Raw genomic sequence first — 15,774 nt, 5'->3', positions numbered from 1 at the left:
CGTTTAAAATTTTCACAAACGGCTCATATGTACAAAACAGCATTGCTGTCTTCAGTTCTTATAACTGGTTTAACCCTCCCCTGTATTGTTTCCTGTCCACAAAGAAAAGCAACAAAACAAAACAAGAAACATTTTAGGTTTGCAAATAGATAATTCTGGTACTTATCTAATCTATTGAAAATCCAGAATCTCTATGGGGGCTTTCCTTCACACACCTTCTTCCTTTCCTTGATGTTGTCTACACATGGGGAAACCTGAAATGGTGCTGGTCAACATGGTGCCCTATGCTGTCCCCACTGAACCCCAGCTGAGGAGTAATTCTCTTGCTAACATGGTCTCCATGTTATGTCTGTCTGTATAATGTATGGCTTGTTCTCAGAAAGGTCAGGAGCTGAGAGTCCAGCCCCAGTCCACCCCTGCTGACATTTCATTGACCTTGTGGTTGCATGGAGACTCAGCCATGTCCTCCATTTTATTCTGAGCCTAAACTGTCTGCTCTATTGGTCTTGTACCTGCCAAGTCTGGCAACTATTGAGAAACTTCAAATTCACAACCAAGAACTCTGCAGGAGATTATGAAATTCTACTCCTCACATCGATCACTAAGATCTGAGGCAGGCAGCATGGGTGTACTGAGGCCTTCTCTGCCCAAACACTATATGCTGACATATCTATGCTGTTGTGTTCACCCTCTATTGCTACAAAAGCACTCTGTTTTTCTGTCTCTTTCTAGATTTTCAAATACGGAACTCAGTATATTCCCCTCTACTTTCAGCTTCTCCAATCTGTCTGGTTCTATGTGAGTGTCCACCCCAAGTTTTTGGGACAACAGGTAGAAAAAGTGAAAGAACTGGTTCACTCTTGTTTTTCTCTTTTTCTTTTCTCTCTCTTTTTCTCTCCTTTTTATTTTAAGGGCCTGTAGTCCCTACCAAGAATGTCCCCTAGCTCTTCGTTTTTCTCTTCACTGTAGGTTGCAGTAAAACTATGTTCAGGACATCAAGGTTTGCTTTTGGAAGAGGAAGCTTTTGTGATTTAAAACCTTTGCCCCTCACAGTGCTTAGCTTCAAGACTTGTTGTCTTACTCTAGACCAAGACCAGAAAAGTCTAAGTCGAAGAAGGACCTCTTATTTTTAAAAGCAATAGGTATTTTCACTTTCACTGGGGCAGTCAATTTTCAAGGTTTAATTTTAGTGTCTATGGGAGTGAACTCCCTGGTAAGTGCAAATATACACATGTAGAGAGGTATTTTATCCTGGTAGAGTAACTTACATTAGTTAATGTAGAATACTGTCAAACTTCACAGATTTTATGCTTGCTGAGAGAAGAGTTTAGTTAAAATGGATAAACTAATTTGGAGCTTTTCAACTATTGAACTCAAAGGAAGCAATTTCTCTACCCTAACCAGAAGGGACTAGATGTTCTTAACAATTGAAAGTTGAGAAGTCTAAACAGATTGGAGGATAGAAGTCATTAAGGGTGGTGGGAGGGGGGATGGGGGATAATGGTTTTGGAAGTTTGTTATGAATGATCATTTCTATGGAGACTTGGTTAAGGAGTTGAACAATGTATGTTTAATCAACTCTCCATTGTCCAAGAGCTGATTATCTTAACTCCCCTATTCTCTTCTGGTATCTGACTTGATTATTGTTCCATAGCACCTTCACAAAGCATGGCTAGGGGAAATAAATAGAGATGAAATTATAAGCAGTCAACCTCATTATTTTTAACAATTATTATAAAATATTTATTTCAGAAGAGATGTTAAATTGAGTTTTGCTGCTTATTTAAATTATTCCTGCTGGCTATATCGCCTGTTATTGTGGGTAATAAAACACTAAATGAAAACAACAACAACAACTGGGAAATGCACAAAGAGCAACTAAGATGATTAAATGATGAAGAAATGTATACAAGGATTACTTCATTTGGATAGTATCGAGTGCCTGCTGTGGGCCAAGAACTCTTGTAGGTGCTTTGGAAATAGCAATGAGAAGGATCCCTCCTATTTTATGTTTGCCTTATGGGAAGAGGGGAGTCAGTGGCAGGAGGTGGACAAGCAATAAGAACAATAAAAAGTGAATTAGGCAGTAACTACATAGTATACAGATAGATGTATTCATTTCCTAAGGCAGCCTTAACAAAGTGCCACAAGCTGGGTGGCTTAAAACAACAGAAATTATTGTCTGACAGTTCTGAAGGCTAAAAATCTGAAATCAATGTGTCCACAGGGCAACACTCCAATGAAAACTCACAGAGGAATCCTTCCTTGCCTTCCTAGCTTCAGGGTTAACCAGTGATCTTTGGTGGTTTTTGCAGGTGCATAACTCATCTTTGCCTTCATCTTTTTCCCTGTGTCTCTATGTTCACATTTTCCTCTTCCTTATAAGGACACCAATCATGTTGGAGTAGCCCCCACCCTTGCCTCCATTCCAGTAAGACCTCATCCTAATTTAACTAATTACATTTGCAAGACCCTATTTCCAAGTAAGGTCACATTCTGAGGTCCTGGGGTTAGGATTTCAGCATATCTTTTGTGGGAGATGGGGGGCGCAGTTCAATTCATAACAATATAGTAGTGAATATGAATAATGATAAGAGCCTTAGGAAAATAAAGAGGAGAGTCAGAAAGGGTGAGCATTTGGCAGGGGATGCAGAGAGTTGGAGGTAATTTCTAACAGGATGCATGCAAAATCTTCATTGAGAAGATAACTTTTGTGCAAAGATTTGAAAAAGGCAAGGAGTTAGCTCTGTGGCAGTAAGGAGAAGGAGCACTCCAGGCAGAAAATACAGTCAATGCAGAGGGCTTGAAGTTGGAGCATACTTCAAGTGTTAAAGAACAGGAAGGAAATCATTGTAGCAGGAAAACAGTCAAGAGAGAGAAATTAGATAAGGAGCGAATTCAAGGACAGCTTTCATAGGTTCTTTCAGGCATTCGGAAAGACGTTGATTTTTACTCTTCAGAAAATTGAGAGCTATTGTGGATTTTGACCAGAGATAGGATAAAATATGACTTCCATTTAAAAGGATCACTCTAGCTATGAGAAGAGACTATGTTCCTCTGTCTTTTTCTGTGATGCCAGTGAACACAAGTGCTTAATATATATCATCTGTCTATCTATCTAGATACACATATTAAAACATGAAGCATACATATGTGTGTATGTACATTTTAATTCCATAATTTCTTTTACATTTCTTACATTAACTACATAAATGAAAAGATGTTCTCCTTTATCCATTATTTGGCTACTCAATCATGTAGTTCTATCAGGAAAGAGAAGATGAATGCTTAATACCATCTGTGTATTTTCTGGATGTCAGAAAGTGACCAGCTCATGGATTTAAACACATTTGTAGGTTTTGGATCCATTGCCTTTATTGTCTTTATCGAAGAAGCTCAAATAGTTTCACCTTTGGCCAGTGGAAGCTTCTGCAAGTTGGTTCTGGGTCATTATTATTTTTTTTCTAGCCTAGTATTTATGATTGTTATCTGTGGGAAGATCAGGTCCAATAGAAGCTACTTACCTACATCAGATGTGGAACTCCATTATGCACATTCTAAATCATAAATGATAAAGAGAAAATTTGAAAGAATGAGAGTTTCTCAACTATAGGATTTCAAATCTCTCTTCCTTCCCCTCAGAAGGTATACTAGGCATTGAATTTCAAGTGCTAAACAGTATAATATAGAACCTAAATAATTTAAAAAGTAACTTTCTCATGAAGTAAGGTGGCCAGAGTCCTGCACTACTCTCAAATTTACCACAGAAATGCTTTTGAGGATAGTGATTTAAGGAAAACCGTTTCTCTACCCAGAGAACATTTTGACACCACATGGGTGGGGTTTTCCCTCACGCCAACCACCAATTCTCCAACTCTTGGGGTACTAGTTGGGTGTTCTACAATTTACCTCAATTCTGACACTAACCACCTGGAATTAGCACAGATCTCACAGGCAAGGGCTCAATCCCACAAAACCGCTCCCACTTCAGACACTTGTAAATCTCATGCTGTCAACCAATGGACTATAAACTTGGGGTTCCCACAATCCCTCTTCAGGTTTGATAATTTGCTATAATGGCTCATAGAACTCAGGGAAATTCTTTATTTACATTTATTGGTTTATTATAAAGGATATTATATAGTATACAGATAAACACCCAGATGAAGGTGTACATAAGAAGAGGTCTAGAAGGGTCCCAAGCCCAGGAGCTTCTGTCCCATGGAGTTGGGGTGTGCCACTCTCCCGACAGGTGAATGCATTCACCAATGCAGAAACTCTGCAAACCCACAGAGATTTTTATGGAGGTTTCCTCATGCATGCATGACCAATTATTCCCTCAATTCCCAGCCCCTCTCACCTCCCCTGAGGATGGGAGGTGAGGCTGAACATTCCAAGCTTCTTTTTTTAAAAAGAGAGAGGGAGTACGTGTGGTGGGGTGGGGGGGGGACCAGCACAGTTAGAGGAAGAGAGAGAATCTCAGGCAGGCTAGGTGTTGAGTCTTGAGCCTGTGGAGCCCAGTTCTCACAACCGGGAGATCATCACCTAAGTGAAATCAAGAGTCTGCCACTTAATCAATTGAGCCACCCAGGGCCCTCTGAAAGTTCCAAGCTTCTAATAATCATGGCTTGTTGTTTCTGGTGACTAGCCCCTATCCTGAAGCTATCCAGGAGCCTACCAAGAGTTGCCTCATTAGAACATAAGACATTTCTCTCATCCAGGAAACTCCAAGGGATTTAGGAGCTCCATGTAAGAACCTCTTAACAACACGATCACTCAGGAAACTACAAGGGTTTTAGTAGCTTTGTGTCAGGAACAGGGGCAGAGACCAAAAACATATTTCATCTTATCTGTGATAAAAGAATGCCAACATATTATGACTGTACTCTTCTTACACATCATACATTAAAATCTTCTTATTCATAGTATTCCATTTTAAATACATGTCAACAAATTCTTATCTACAATTACTGACCTGATAGGATCTAAACTTACACAAAGCTACATATAAGCTTTATTTATAACACTTCGTAGATATATTAATGCATTTTGTTGCAGAAATATTAATATTTTTGATTATAGAATGCTACTCCAGGCCATACTGAAGGTAGTAAATAATTTTACTCGCCATCAACCATATTTTAGTAAATAATTTCTTTGAATAATCTCTTTATCCCTTGTGTATACATGTATGTATTTAAAAAGAGTCATAGTAGGTGTGTCACGCACTTCTAAATTTCCTAATTCTCTCCTAGTTCTAAACTTCACATCCTTTTCTTGGATTCTAGTTCAGGTAATAAACCGTCATTTAAACGCCCTAATCCTTGAGATAAGACCTCTAGAATGGCAATCACTTTTGTCAGGCATAGTCAAAATTAGTCTTGGCTGCTTGGACACCACGTAGGAGGGTTTGTAAAGGCTCCTCTGGTCTCTGGAGGGAGGGGTGCGATGACTGGTGATCAGTGTCTTCCCTGGAGGATGAGAAGGCAGAACAGAGCGGCATTATTGTTGATCACGCTCTAGTTGATTCTCTAAACGAGGCACAATGTCTAGTATGTCTTAAAACAAACTGAGTTGAAACAGCACTTAATAGCACAAAGCTAGTATTTAGCATGATAGGGTAATCATTGATCATCCTCTTCTCCATCATCAACAACACACAGAAGGCACTTTACATGAATGGTTTCCTTTGCAACTTTACCTTCAAAGACAGTGCTGTCTGGTAGTGCTTTGACCCAGTGTATCCTTATTGTTGTCTATAGACATTCATGGAATTCATGGAGGGGTTTGGGGACATTGAAATCATTAAAGATACTAACAGGTGCTGTTCAAGTGTCTATTAAAATAATATTTATTATGTAATCAATCTCTTTTCTTTTAACAGCACAGTTTTGAAAGATCCTACATGCATACTGAGTCAAAGATCATGGTAGGGGGTGTAAGCCAGAAGAGCATGCTGGTAACATAGTAAGTCAGCTGAAAACTCGAAACCACAGTGGTACTTTTTATCATTATAAAGTTTGTAACTGTTTTTAGTCTTATGCTCAAGTTGTTTCACATGGACTATTGTTTCATAGAAGCATAAGGAACACTGTGTTAAACCAGAAGTTAGTGAGAAGGATGAACATAAGTTTTGCAAATTTGTCTCAAGATTCTATTCAACAGCTTTAAAAGTTGCATTATCTAATTAAAAATTTTATATAGCAAATTAAGATGTCTCTACAACTAATAAAAACATTGTTAAAATGGAAAATAGTTGGGCCTATTTGGTGTTTGGTTTATTGGAAATAAAGATTATCTAAATCCATGATAAACTGTTGGAGTGAAGTGCTCTAAATAGAATCTCTCGAATCAAGATGCAAAAATATTTATTAAAAAGTTTAATATATGAAGTGCAAATTGAAATAATCTGAAACATCAGGTTATGAAAGCAGGGTTTTTTGTTTGTTTGTTTGTTTGTTTGTTTTTGTCTTTTGGTATATGATTGACTTCACAAATATTTAGTTGCATCTTAATCTATAGGATAAGATTTACCTACCATTAAAAGTATAATTTTCATTTGTAAATTTGTAAAGTTATTCTAACTTATTTTTAAAGTAAGTTAAGATATGTGTTAGATGTAAAAAAAAAATCTAAATCTCTCTAGAGATATAGTGGATATTGTTAAAGCTCATTAAAAATAATACTCCTCTTTCCCATAAAATAAAATAAAATAAAACAAAATAAAATAGAATAAAACAAAATAAAATAAAAGGTCACATTGAGCAGTAGCTTTGGCAGATCTATAAATACTTCTGTTGTGTATATGTACAGAGTGCTGAGCTAAAAGTTTTGGTGGCAATTCAAGGCGTTAGGAAAGAAAGGGGCAAAGCAGCTCACTATAATCTTGTGTTTTTGATTATTTGCTTTTTTCTCCATTCAAATCCACTGACTCAGGCTTCCCACACTCAATAATAACTGATTTGAAGTCCTCTTCCTCCAATTGATCTGTCTCACCTCTTTTCTCCTAGAGTTAACCAAGCATCTTTTGTTTCATTGTTTTCTGTTACACTTTCCTACACCTTTTTCTCCTATTCTATTGTGCACCCTGATTAAAGCTGTGACAGATTGCTCCCTGCCCTCATTTTGATGATTTTCCTTAAAGAATAGGATTCTTACCAGAAAGAGTTTCCTTCTTTGACTTATTAGAACATGATAATGAAAAGATTTGGTTTAAATGGAATCTAACTCTGTTTTCCTAAGAGATTTTGTCAGAAACAGTAACACTTGTGCGATGACCATACTGATGATCTCAGGGTTTAGGCAGCTGATGCTTGAATTTCGACTCTCCCTTCCATTTCTAAATGCTTAAAGGAATATACGTCTACTCTGTCTATACTTTACCAAAACCGAAGTGTCTTTGCTTCCTGTCCTCCAACAAGACAGATCACTTCAGGCATGCATAAATAGCTAGAATGTTCTCATTCTATTTGCAAATATTTTAAAAGCTGCAGTAATTTGATGTGTAATCAAAAGTAGTAGAGATGGGGGAAGGGTGACATAGAGACACAGGTCATCCAAAGATAATGTCCACCCGACTTCGTTATTCCTTTTTCACTTTGGAAAACTTACTGTTTTTAAAAACACACTTACTTAGACTCTTGATAAAGTAGGAATGTTTATTAACTTGAGTACACTATGCCAGGTAACAGTAAGGAGTGGTAGAGAAAAGCCCTCTTACTACTTAGGTGCGTGATGAAGGGTTTGCAGTGGTTAATACCAGACACTGATATTTCCACCATGTCATTTTCAGGTAGCTACAGAAAATTTTAATTACCTAAGAAAAAAGTCAATTCATCTGCAGTATACTCATTTTACTCCATTTCCAACAACAAGATTAAGACATGTTTTTCTATTAAAGACTTTATATCTTTATTTGAGAAAGAGAGAGAGAGAGCAAGAGCAGGGGGAGGGGCAGAGAGAGAAACAGAATCCCCGCTGAGCAGGGAGCCAGACACTGGGCTCCATCCCAGGACCCTCTGATCATGACCTGAGCAGAAGGCAGGCATCTAAGCAACTGTGCCACTCAGGGGACCCTGGGCACTTTTTATTTCATTTTATTATGAAACATTATTATTGATTAATTCTTAATGCTTTTAAGTATTGTTACTTTTTAAAATCTTTTGTGTATTTCTTTTGATTTATGCTTTCGATAAAGTAGGTGTTGCAGAAGCATGTGATTTCCTCTTTTCTGATTATTGCAAATAATTTTTTAAAGATTTTATTTATTTATTTGACAGTGAAATAGCTAGTGAGAGAGGGAACACAAGCAGGGGGAGTGGGAGAGGAAGAAGCAGGCTCCCAGTGGAGCAGGGAGCCCAAGGGGGGCTCGATCCCAGGACCCTGGGATTACACCCTGAGCCGAAGGCAGACGCTTAACGACTGAGCCACCCGGGCTCCCCTATCGCAAATAATTTTCACAATCATTTTCTGTTCAGGGTAAGCCTGCCTTTCTGGTGTGATGACAAGGGCAGGAAGAGCAAGCTAAATAACAGACTCCCCACCCTAGCTATCTGGCTAGAGTAACACGAGAATAAGCCCCTGCCTTTTTCCACACCACAGTTTCCGCCAAGCGTCAGTGTCAACTACATCATGAACAGGTATAGTTGCTGGAACTTCCTTGAACCAACCAGAAAGCTCAAGAGAAGGAAGAATTCCCAGGACCTGGAAAAACATGCTTGGATTTACTTTTTACAGTGCCACCTATTTCAGTTGCTCACATTGGATTTATAAAACCACAGTTTATAATTAATGTCATTAAATATAGGGAGCAGTAGAATGTCTAATGCCAGTTGATTTTCTTATAAGTGTGAGTAAACCATATATCCAAAAGCCAGATGTTTGTTTTCATTAATATATAGAAACCACTGGATTATTACACTGCTCTAATTTTTCACTGTCCTTGTAATTTTTTTGTTGGGAACCTAAGATCAAATTTATATTTTAAAATGTTATTTGAATTTATTTATATATCATAGTGTGAATTTTTATTCACATCATCTTATTCTTCAATGCTAGGAATACTCTTTCTTTTCATAATTATTTTATCTCAGGTAATGTTGACTTTCATTCAAGTATTTCACTATTTAGCTGGAAACACATATATATAAAGTCGACTTCAATGTTAACAAAATTTTAAAGAGGAAGTTTCTTCTTATAGTAACTTCAGGTGTAAAGAAAAATATATTGTTTAACCATATGAAATTACCAGCAGTTATTTTGATCTATAAAAAATGGATACCGTAAGATTTAACTTATAAATAAAACCCAGAAGCCATCCAACATCAGCAAGGTATAGAGGTTTGAGACCAAATCTTCAAAAAGGAGATTTATTTTCTTCAACTTCTTTCTTCATTTGATGTTTTAATTAGGTATAAAAAAATCTAAGTTATATTAAGCTATATGGGGTTGAGTGTAAAGATACATATAACAAGAGGGAGCTAGGGAATCTTTTTTTTTTTTAAGATTTGTTTACTTTAGAGAGAGAGAGAGAGTGAGCAGTGGGAGAAGCAGAGGGAGAAGGAAAGAGAGAATTTCCAGAAGACTCCCCACTGATCATGGAGTCCATCACAGGGATTGATCTCAAGACCCTGAGATCATGACCTGAGCCGAAATCAAGAGGCAGACACTTAACTGACTGAGCCACCCAGGCACCCCTGGAGCTATGGAATCTTGAGAACATTCCCTTAGAGTATAAGCTCCATGAGGGTAGAGATTTGTCTAAATTATATCAGTATAAATTATTCATCAGTATATCCACAATCTATTAACAGTGCCTGACATAGAACAGGTGATAAATAAATTAGTGTTGTAAAACCAGATCTATGAACAGACATATTGCAAGTTTTCCCAAAGAATTAAATATATTTTGGGAGTTGAGAGCTCCATGAAGCACTGGGGTGGGGGAGGGAGGGTCTCATCACAAGACACTACGAATCTTAAATCTAGGGTTCTGCCAACCGAGGTGATTCAACTATTTTCCATGTGTCTGCTTCTTTCTGTATAACTATAAGTTCTGTATGCATTCAGTCTCCATATATCATTCTCTTCTATCCCCTTCCTACTTTCTCCAAATTCAACTTGCTATGACTCTCCCCTCTTCTTAACCCCAATTTCACCTGATAATCTCAAATGTGATATCTAGCATCTCTCAATTGCACTCTGTTAACATTACTTAGTAATATTGCTAATTGCTTTATTTTTTTCATAATTGGGGCCAGGTTTCCTACCTGCCTACCTACATGGTATTTTTAGACACTCTGGGGACCAACTTTACTCACAAAAAACAGTATTTGGGACATTTTTTATTACCCTTGAACTAGAAATGGGAAGTCCAAAGTGGTAAGTCCAGAGATGACGAGCGAAAAACTTGGCCAATGGGACAGTCCCTGTGGCAAGGGTAATGAGGTTCTGTAGGTTAATGATCACCATGCTCAGTCTCTTATTGCCAGCTGCACTCATTATCACCTCCTCATTATCACCTCCTCATTTCCTGAGGAAAATCTACAAAACACTAGTCTTGCTTAAGAGCTCACAGAGGGAATAAATGAAGTGAAATGATACTCCGTGTCAGGGGAGTTCCACCTGTAGAAAGAAAGTAGACTACGTAAACAAAGAACATTGGTGACAAGACAAATAATAAGGGGAAGCAATCTTCAGCACGTATTAACTGGGGAGCAGATATGAGTGAGGGAAAGAAAACATTTCCTCCCAAAATATTAGATGAAGTTGGCTCTTGAAAAGGTTATGCGTACGACCATATGCTTCTTGTGTTTCTCTCTGGTGGTTGACACAATTTTCATCACTCTTTTGTCCTAGTTTGCTTCAGGTTTCTCCGTTCTGCCTCAGTCTCGGTGCTGCTCTTATTGGCCAAAATAAAGATAGAATCTTCTGCCAACCCACCGAATCCATCCCAGAGAGGCAGAAAAGAATTTAGCGGTTTTATTACCAAGTAAGCATTAAACTAGATTCGATGTCCATCACAGGCAACTTGCTACAGATGATGAAGATGAAAGGAAATCTCATCCTTTTATAAAAACAGGCAGGCAGATGCAATCCATTACCTTCACAGCCTCAAGATAAATGACAACTTGCCCATAGCTGAGAGGACTCTACAGAACGATTTTGCTCTGCATAGTTCTTAAATTCAGTCGATATTGGCGTGACATCTGGGTTGGCTAGTTGTCTTTAACCAACAGAAAAGAGAATGCCATGTAGCTCTACAACAAGCAGGCACTGTACTTGGAGCCACGAACCCAGGGTAAACTCTCGCAGAGACGGGAGACTGGGCACTATCTTCCTTGATGGTTTCAATTCAAAGAGTGGGCTCCAAGGCCTTTATGAAAAACTTTCCTGGGTTGTAAAATTGGCAAGAGGGGTTTTTTTCTTAGTTTTTTTTTTAAGCATTACAAATTAAAGTGACAGAGAAAGAATTTGCAACAACATTTTTAAAGAAAAAGATCTAAGAAAAGAAAAAGAGATCTTTTTTTTTTGCATCAGAGAAAATTCAGGGTTTTTTTAGAATTGTTTCAACCCTTACAATGTATGACAGTGGTTCTCAGAAGAGGGAAATCTCCCCCACCCCCCTGGGTTATTTAAAAATACCTGGAGGCATTTTTGGTTGTCATAAGGAGGGTAGGCCTCTAGGGCATGAAGGCCAGGGGTGCTGCTGAACATCCTTTAGAGCACAGGACAGCCCCCACAGCAAGGAAGTATCCAGCCCAGTACATCAGTAGTCCTGAGGTTGGGCAAGCCTGCTCTCCCATAAGGAGAGTAACCACATACTTTATTCTTTACACTGCAACGCTTTGTAATGAGAAGATGGCATCATTAATAATGAAGCTGGGACAGCAGATACGTATATACATGGTGTCTACGTGTATACATATGTATGACGTATAGTCACATTGTCTATAAACTGGTTGCCAATGATTGGACTGTCAAGAATTATACTCAGAGCACTTTAATCATTGACAGAGTCTTTCAGAATATGCTGGTAACAGTTGACTCCCTGCAAGGGAGTGGGAGTGCCCTGATTTGTACTGTCTGTGATTTGGGTAGTGTAAACACCACCAACCGGGTCAGTGTTAGACTGTCAACATGACCTCACTAAATGTGGACTTGGGAGGAAGGCACAGGCGCACCACTATGTGGCATTTTCACCGTACAAACACAAAAGACGTAAATAACCTCAAGAACAAATAGTAAAGTTGTTAGAAAGCGATAAATTTGGAATATCTAGCACCTTTGTTTTTAATGTGATTTATTTAATTATGTTTATATATTTCTTACTAATGGATGTTTTTTAACAACTGACTTGCGCATTCCCAGGCAAATAGACAATAAGCTTTCCTGAGACAGTACAGGCTGACTCCAGCCCACCTCTACAGCTTATTTTATGACAACTGGAAATAAGAATTCTCTTCTGAGCTCTCGGGGTATGTAAAATAAATACAAAGAGTGGGCGCTTGTTTTAGCTTTTTCTCACACCAAGCACCCTGCAGCCCAAATCCTTCCCATTCTCCCTTGTTCCCCCTAGATTGAGAAGAATTCACTAATTTAATTGTTCAAAGCTCAGGGCAGTTGTTGAACTATATCAGTGAAATGAAAACGTTTTCCTCAAAAGCAGGAATTTAGGCTCCACAGATCTCTGTGCATCCTGCCCCGGGGTCCAAACTAAGTCCAGAGACAAGAAGAGAAAAAGCTGAGAAAGTCTCAGTGGCAGGATCCAAATTTCACATTATCAGGAAAAAAATCTTTACAGTCTGTATGAAGTTGTGGCCACTTCCTAATTTCCTCACAAGACAAGCCCAGTATTACCATGGTATACTAATATTGCCAAACGTGATTGCTAACATTTCATTAGACTTGTCACATTTATGTTAGTTTCACTTTAATTTTATTTTAGTTTCAATAAACATGATGTTTGGCAAAAAGAACTGTGAAAAATATTTAGAAGATAAAAATATTTGTATAGTAATATAAACTATATTATTAATGTATTGATCAATTAGTTATACTTTCCATAATTTTCTACAATGTACTCCTTTTGGTTGTATACAACCATATATTCATATAGAATAAGCATCCTTAAAGAGGTTGTTTTTCTTTTTTTACAAACTTTCATATTTTTTTCTGGTCTCATATGATTCAGATTTTGTCCCCAAAACATTTTTTTAAGGATTTTATTGATTTATTAGCGAGAGAGAGTGCAAAAGAGAGAGCACCTGCGGGAGGAGAGGCAGAGGAAGAGGGAGAAGCAGACTCCCTGCTGAGCAGGGAGCAGATGATGATGATGATGATGATGTAATGATGCAATAATGCGGGGCTCAATGCCAGGACCCCGGGAGCATGACCTGAGCTGAAGGCAGATGCTCAACTGACTGAGCCACCCAGGCACCACCCAAAAGTATTTTATAAAAATGTCAATTTTTTAAAAACAGATTCAAATGAGTTAATGTATTCCTTTCTTACAATAAAAATTTTTCTGTGTCTGGTTATACTGTCTCCTTACCTAATGTTGTATATGTATCTTATCTAGTTTATTCTATGTCGAACATTCCAGGGGATTTTCCATCTTAAAGGACTAAACTCTTCATTCTGTTTATTTAAATAGACTTCTTTGTTGCTGAAGGCTAACATTCATACACAAATCATGGGTGTTTAGTTAATTTTCACAAGAGGAGCACATCCACATAATCACTGCTCAGATCAAGGTAGAGTAAAGTTCCAGGGCGCAGAAGCTTACCTTGTTCTAGTCACCACACCTGTCTTGTCTTGTAAGGTCATTACTATTCTGGCTCCTAATATTATAAATTGATTTCAGCAGTTTTTTATCTTTATATCAATAGAATCCTATACTATTACTCTTGTGTGTCTACCTCTATCATCTCACATTATATATGTAAGATTCATTTAGTTCACTGTGTACATTAATTTATTTTCATCACCATTGTATTCCATTTGATGAGTATAGAGGAATTTATTTATTCATTCTAGAATTGATGGACATGTGGGTTGTTTCTGGTTTGAGTTATTCCAAATAGCGCTGCTATGAACATTTTTGCACTCGTTTTCTGGCGAACATATTGTCCACATTTTGGTTGAGTGTATACCTAGGGATAGAATCACTGGATCATACGCTGTACACAGGATAAGCTTTAGCTGATGCTGCTGAAGAGTCTTCCAACGTGATTATACACGTGCACATTCCTATCAGCCCAGAGGTGTAGGAGCGTTCTATTTGCTCCAGATCCTTGCCTGCATGGGATATTGTCAAGCTTTTTCTTTTTATGTTTTTATTTTTAAATTTTAGCCATTCCTGGGCCACCTGGGTGGCTCAGTTGGTTAAGCGCCCAACTCTTGGTTTTGGCTCAGGTCATAATCTCAGGGTAGTGACACTGAGCCTGCATCGGGCTCCTCACTCAGCACAGAGTCTGTTTGAGATTCTTCCTCTCTCTCTCCCTCTGCCCTTCCCGCTCATGTTCACTCTCTCACTTTCAAAAAATCAATAAATAAATCTTTAAAAAAAAACCCATAATCTAAAAAAATAAAAAAAAATTAGTTATTCCTAAGGATAGTCATATCACATTATGGTTTTTAATTGACCTTTCTCTGATGATTAATAAAGTAGCACATTTTAAAATATATTTATTAGTTATTTGGATATGCTTCTTTGTGAAACTTGCCCAAGTTTTTCCATTTTTATAGTGGCTGTCTTATCTTTATTTATTGATTGTTTGTTTTTTATATATTCCATGTTAATGTATACCTTTTGTGTTCTCTCACTTTGGCTTGTCTTTTCACTCTTTTATTTAATAGAGGTTCCTAATTTACATAATTTGAATCAATTAATCACCTTTATGTTAACCCACTTTTTATGAGAAAAATCTGAGAAACTTTTCCTTAAGGTCAAAAAGATCTTATATGCTTTTCCCATAGCTCTGATAAGAATTGATGTTTAGAACATAAGTTCTTCAGATTTGTTCTTTTCCTTGATTAGTCTTTCCCCTTTGCATTTTTTTTAAAGATTTTATTTATTTATTTTTGAGAGAGAGAGAGACCATGAGCGGGAGGGAGGGGCAGAGGGAGAAACAGGCTCCCCTCTGAGTAGGTTGCCTGATGCAGGGCTTGATCGCAGGACACTGGTATCATGACTTGAGCCAATGGTAGATGCTTAACTGACTGAGCCACCTAGGTGACCCTCCCCTTTGCACTTCTATAATAAATTTTAGAATTTCCACACTAGAATTCAATAATAACCTTTTATTTTGCCATTTTGAATAATGAATAGGATTGCAATCAATCTATAAATCAGTTTTAGTCAGAATTGACACCATTACAGTATTAAATTTTCAAATTTATAAATATTTACTTGAGTAATATTTGTATTTTCTCAGCTATATGCTACTGTTTTCAGAATAGCAGTTTTGCACATCTTTTAGATTTATTTCTAAGTATTTGGTGCTTTTCAATGTGATTTTAAATGTTAATTATAAAATTGTGAACATTTCATTTTTGAAGTATTCATTTGCTAGTATATAAAGATTTTCTTTTTATATTGACTTTCTTACCAGTAAGCATTCAATTTTGTGTATAAATTCTAATGATTTATATGTGAATTATTTTGGATTTCCTACAGATACCATTATGTGATCTACAAATATTGATAGTTTTCTTTCTTTCTTTCCCATCTTCATACATTTTGTTTATTGTCCTTCACTTATTTTTTTTAAA

The sequence above is a fragment of the Ailuropoda melanoleuca genome, chromosome 5 (genome assembly GCF_002007445.2).
Source record: "Ailuropoda melanoleuca isolate Jingjing chromosome 5, ASM200744v2, whole genome shotgun sequence".
In the NCBI taxonomy this organism is placed as follows: Eukaryota; Metazoa; Chordata; class Mammalia; order Carnivora; family Ursidae; genus Ailuropoda; species Ailuropoda melanoleuca.
The sequence above is the reverse complement of the archived record's forward strand: the minus strand, read 5'-3'. Positions refer to the sequence as shown.